Raw genomic sequence first — 6,405 nt, 5'->3', positions numbered from 1 at the left:
CGAGTAAATACATAAATATGTACACACAGCATCTGATTAACGTCACAGAATGCCCGAAAACGCATACTGATAAGATTGGCGCAGTCAAAGTACAAGCGCGTACAACAAAATGATGCCCTGTAGAAAAAATGTTTTTAGCGCTAATTCTTGATGCGAACGATTTATTTATTTATGGCCATGGTTGTCGTTTATACATATGAGTATAGTCTTCGCTACGCATACATACATATTTAATCGTATCTTTATCTACATGTGTATATTAGGGCAGAGTTATTTGTTCGGAGCAAATTTTTCGAGGAAAGTGTATAGCAAACTCAAATTCTACGATGAATTCTAAGCAAAAATGGCGAACAAACTATGTTTATACCAAAAACGAGTTTTCATCCTCACAATTTTCAAGAGAAAAAGCAGTATATTGTATGAAGAAAACACAAACTTTAGTAAATGAAAACTTAATTTCTCTCAGAGAAAATTATAATACACTGATTTTTCTTTTAAAAATTGAGAGAGTCTAACGTCATTTTTGCTATATATAGTTTGTTCACCATTTCCGCTTAGAATCGAACGTAGAACTCGAATATGCCATATACTTTTTTTGAAATTAAACTACTCCGCCCTAATGTATCTATTCCACTTTTTAATGAACATTTTGAGAAACATTTTTAGTACGCAAGATTTTAAATAGCTAAAAATTACCGTTGATTTTTGAAATTTTTTTTTGATGAATAGTCCAGTAGAATCGTCATGAAAAAAGCTCTCAGCTTGCACAAAGTCCAAAAAATCACACGTCAGAGAGTCTCCCTATCAAAACCGCGTTTTATATAAAACAGCACGGAGAGGTCCGTCCCTCTTCTGACGGAGCTGATGGTATTGCTCAACATCATTTTACACAGACGCTTTAGTTTCGCAGGGACACCAAATTCCGACATGACAGCATAAGGACAACTTCACACTGATGTAGTCCGATTGGGCTTTAACCTTTCACACAATACGCCAAATTAAGGTCGTATAGTCGACATTTAGAAGGCTGAACCCGCGGTGGTTGGNCGAACGATTTATTTATTTATGGCCATGGTTGTCGTTTATACATATGAGTAGTCTTCGATACGCATACATACATATTTAATCGTATCTTTATCTACATGTGTATATTAGGGCGGAGTTATTTGTTCGGAGCAAATTTTTCGAGGAAAGTGTATAGCAAACTCAAATTCTACGATGAATTCTAAGCGAACAAGCTATGTTTATACTAAAACCGAGTTTTAATCCTCATAATTTTCAAGAGAAAAAGCAATATATTGTATGAAGAAAACACAAACTTTAGTAAATGAAAACTTAATTTCTCTCAGAGAAAATTATAATACACTGCTTTTTCTTTTAAAAATTGAGAGGGTCTAACGTCATTTTTGGTATATAGTTTGTTCACCATTTTCGCTTAGAATCGAACGTAGAATTCGAATATGCCATATACTTTTTTCGAAATTAAACTTCTCCGCCCTAATGTATATATTCCACTTTTTAATGAAAATGTTGATAAACATTTTTAGTACGCAACATTTTAAATAGCTAAAAATTACCGTTGATTTTTGAAATTTTTTTTGATGAATAGTCCAGTAGAACCGTCATGAAATAAGCTCTCAGCTTGCACAAAGTCCAAAAAATCACACGTCAGAGAGTCTCCCTATCTAAAACCTCGTTTTATATCAAACAGCACGGAGAGGTCCTTCCCTCTTCTGACGGAGCTGATGGTATTGCTCAATATCATTTTACACAGACGCTTTAGTTTCGCAGGGACACCAAATTCCGACATGACAGCATAAGGACAACTTCACACTAATGTAGTCCTTTCACACAATACGCCAAATTAAGGTCGTATAGTCGACATTTAGAAGGCTGAACCCGCGGCGGTTGCTAAATATGGCGGGGTTGTCTTTCTTGTGGATTGAGGTGGAGTGGATGCTACACGACTTCTCAGTTCTAGTTAAGACGGATTCATAGTTTTTTCAGTTGCTCCCCCAGAGGGAGAAACACAACAACAACCAGATGGAAGAAAAGTTCTGAGCTACTAGAACGATGCATCCGCCTTTATACTGCAACATTAATTCAGGCACGCCGTGTTTTCATGAAACAAAATTTTGCTGCTAGTGAATCTCGTAGCATGATTTTAGTTAAATGTTTTTGTATCGCGATTTAAGCTTTAGACACAATTTTTGTTTGGTTCTTAGAACCCAGACCTTAACTTGGCATTTTCGAATTTTCTTTATAAATTTTTTCTATATGCTCCCTATTACTCACATGTCACTTGCAACCCATTCACATTCGCAAAAAAAAAAAGATTTCTAAAAGGCTACGTATTTTTCTTGTAAGTGGTTTTATATTGTATAGTNGGATGCTACACGACTTCTCAGTTCTAGTTAAGACGGATTCATAGTTTTTTAAGTTGCTCCCCCAGAGGGAGAAACACAACAACAACCAGATGGAAGAAAAGTTCTGAGCTACTAGAACGATGAATCCGCCTTTATACTGCAACATTGATTCAGGCACGCCGTGTTTTCATGAAACAAAATTTTGCTGCTAGTGAATCAGGTAGCATGATTTTAGTTAAATGTTTTTGTATCGCGATTTAAGCTTTAGACACAATTTTTGTTTGGTTCTTAAAACCCTGACCTTAACTTAGCAATTTTCTTTATAAAATTTTTCTTTATGCTCCCTATTACTCACATGTCACTTGCAACCCATTCACATTCGCAACAAAAAAAAGATTTCTAAAAGGCTACGTATTTTTCTTGTAAGTGGCTTTATATTGTATAGTCCACATACATATTTATTAGAGTGGTCCAAAAAAATAAAGTCGGAGTTTTAATGCCGGCACACCCTAGGATTGATCTATATCGAAAAAAATATACCCCTATGTTTTATTTTGAAATCAAAAAATATTTAGGGAGTGCTCAAAGCGCTCAAAGTTTTCCATGTATTTTATATGGAGAAANTACTTATCTTCAGGAGATTCCCAGTAATAATACTCAATTGTTTCTTTAACAATTTTTTCATGGTAACTATATTTTATAGGTCCTCCAAAGCCCTTAGAAAATGCAATGGGGGACCAATAAAAAATCTTTAATCGTAAAAAATGGTTAAATAAACAATTGGATATTAATACTAGAAGTCTCCTGAGTTTCAGAGNTTTTTGTGGTATTTTATAATAATTAGTGAATAGTAGACTTGCATACATACATATACATGTAGATTAGAGTGGTCCAAAAAAATAAAGTCGGAGTTTTAATGCCGGCACACCCTAGGAAAAACCGGTCGAAAAATATTGATTTTCAAGAGTTTTATACAATTTCTACGAAAAATTGTTTTTTCTCCATATAAAATACATGGAAAACTTTGAGCGCTTTGAGCACTCCCTAAATATTTTTTGATTTCAAAATAAAAAAATATGGGTATATTTTTTTTTGGTATATAACAATCCTAGGAGGTGGCGGCATTAAAAATCCGACCTTATTTTTTTTACATACATTTTTGGACCACTTTAATATTTATGTACATATGTACGTCATATAAGTTAAATGTAGAACGCATAAGGAAATATTGTAAACAAAAACAAAAATATCGCATAAATATCCGTCGTATGTAATTGAACACTGCANCTAAATATTTTTTGATTTAAAAATAAAAAAATATGGGTATATTTTTTTTGGTATATAACAATCCTAGGGGGTGGCGGCATTAAAAATCCGACCTTATTTTTTTACATACATTTTTGGACCACTTTAATATTTATGTACATATGTACGTCATATAAGTTATATGTAGAACGCATAAGGAATATTGTAAACAAAAACAAAAATATCGCATAAATATCCGTCGTATGTAATTGGACACTGCACGCTATGATGTTTGTTTGATTAAGTGATTAAAATTCAATAAAAAAAGCAGCAACTTTCCCTTAGGCAATTCCGCGAATTATCGGGGACGCATTATTTGTATGACATGTGTTGTTAAGTCTATTAGATCTATGGAATTGCATTTAATCAAGACGACACAGACCTGAGAAAAATTTCGTTGACTTATTTTTTAAATTTTCTTTTGCAGAGATAACAAGGTTCTTCGAAAGAAGTTACTCACCCGCAGGCTGCATGCAGTTTACTGGCAAATTATTGAGTACCTTAATCTGAATGGAAGCCTAAGTGTATAAAAGGTGCGTAAAAATTGCTTTAAACTTTACCTTGGTATATATCCGCACAGCAATTGTTAAATTCTTAAGCAGTTGAGTGTTTTTAGTTAAGATTTTCACAATCCTTAAATATTCACCGTTATAATGCCATTTGAATGCCTTCTAATCTATGTAGTAGTTAAAAAAAAATCTAATTTTAAATTTTCAAAGTNTAAAAAAAAAACAGCAACTTTCCCTTAGGCAATTCCGCGAATTATCGGTGACGCATTATTTGTATTACATGTGTTGTTAAGTCTATTAGATCTATGGAATTGCATTTAATCAAGACGACACAGACCTGTGAAAAATTTCGTTGACTTATTTTTTAAATTTTCTTTTGCAGAGATAACAAGGTTGTTCGAAAGAAGTTACTCACCCGCGGGCTGCATGCAGTTAACTGGCAAATTATTGAGTACCTTAATCTGAATGGAAGCATAAGTGTATAAAAGGTGCGTAAAAATTGCTTTAAACTTTACCTTAGGATATATCCGCACAGCAATTATTAAATTTTTAAGCAGTTGAGTTTTTTTAGTTAAGATTTTCACAATCCTTAAATATTCACCGTTATAATGCCATTTGAATGCCTTCTAATCTATGTAGCAGCTAAAAAAAAAAATCTAATTTTAAATTTTCAAAGTAACTTCTATTCTCAACAGTACTTCAGCTCTTACTATCTTCTATACTTACGGTGACCAGATTTCTGTGGCCAAAAACCGGGACATTTCTAAAGCATCGAATCCGAACATACAATTTTGTTTTTAGAATAAAAAGGCTTAATACAACTTTATTTGAAACAAAACAAAGAGAAAAAATTTAAAAGTAATTATTATTTTTTTATGAAAATATAACTTACTATCTACAAAAAACATGTAACTCAAAATTTTTAAATTTGTAGAACATTTATAAAAATTCGACGAATTTCAATAAATATTCATTACAATTTGAAACATTTTAATCAGATTTTCTAGAATTGCTTTGAGTATGAAGTTTTGAAGTCTATTAAATTTATAATTTATTATAAAGTGCAAATTGGAAGAAGCTTGGACTNTTAAGCAGTTGAGTGTTTTTAGTTAAGATTTTCACAATCCTTAAATATTCACCGTTATAATGCCATTTGAATGCCTTCTAATCTATGTAGTAGTTAAAAAAAAATCTAATTTTAAATTTTCAAAGTAACTTCTATTCTCAACAGTACTTCAGCTCTTACTATCTTCTATACTTACGGTGACCAGATTTCTGTGGCCAAAAACCGGGACATTTCTAAAGCATCGAATCCGAACATACAATTTTGTTTTTAGAATAAAAAGGCTTAATACAACTTTATTTGAAACAAAACAAAGAGAAAAAAAATTTAAAAGTGATTATTATTTTTAAATGAAAATATAACTTACTATCTACAAAAAACATGTAAATCAAAATTTTTAAATTTGTAGAGCATTTATAAAAATTCGACGAATTTCAATAAATATTCATTACAATTTGAAATATTTTAATAAGATTTTCTAGAATTGCTTTGAGTATGAAGTTTTGAAGTCTATTAAATTTATAATTTATTATAAAGTGCAAATTGGAATAAGCTTGGACTACCGCTGATTTTTGGGCAATTTTTTGTTCGCGCATTTTCTCCCAAACACAGTGAGGTTGTTTACTGGTTATCAGGTTATCTGGTTAAAAATAATTATTGCTGTGTCGGCCGCTGTGGTGTAGTGGTCAGCAGTGCGCGCTCCACTCCGCTGCGCCAGGGTTCAAGCCCTGGTCAAAGCAACATCGAAAAAAATATGGAAAAATNAGTGAGGTTGTTTACTGGTTATCAGGTTATCTGGTTAAAAATAATTATTGTGTAGTGTGTTTTATTGCTGTGTCGGCCGCTGTTGTGTAGTGGCCAGCAGTGCGCGCTTCCACTCCGCTGCGCCAGGGTTCAAGCCCTGGTCGAAGCAACATCGAAAAAAATATGGAAAAAAGGTTTTTTCTTAACAGCGGTCGTTCCCCGGCAGGCAACGGCAAACCTCCTTGTGTATTTCTGCCATGAGAAAAGCTTCTCATAAAAATACAATCGCCGTTCGGAGTCGGCGTAAAACTGTAGGTCCCTCCGCTTTGTGTGACAACATCAAGGCGCACACCACAAATCGGAGGAGAAGCTCGGCCAAACACTAACATATGTGTAAGCGCCAATCTATTATTATTAT

General features: G+C 33.2%; 1 long non-coding RNA gene across 1 annotated transcript in view; it reads left to right on the top strand.

The window, feature by feature from the left end:
- The first annotated feature begins 2,549 nt into the window (after nucleotides 1-2,549).
- The window catches only part of LOC108366604 (uncharacterized), a 24,954-nt gene continuing 21,098 nt past the window's right edge, over nucleotides 2,550-6,405 (top strand). The window contains exons 1-2 of the long non-coding RNA XR_001848109.1: nucleotides 2,550-2,586; nucleotides 4,099-4,204. This is a non-coding gene — a long non-coding RNA (uncharacterized LOC108366604). The remainder of the gene's footprint in view (nucleotides 2,587-4,098; nucleotides 4,205-6,405) is intronic.

The sequence above is a fragment of the Rhagoletis zephyria genome, unplaced genomic scaffold, assembly GCF_001687245.7.
Source record: "Rhagoletis zephyria isolate East Lansing unplaced genomic scaffold, Rhagoletis_zephyria_1.1 Rzeph_scaffold_02334, whole genome shotgun sequence".
In the NCBI taxonomy this organism is placed as follows: Eukaryota; Metazoa; Arthropoda; class Insecta; order Diptera; family Tephritidae; genus Rhagoletis; species Rhagoletis zephyria.
The sequence above is the reverse complement of the archived record's forward strand: the minus strand, read 5'-3'. Positions and strand labels throughout refer to the sequence as shown.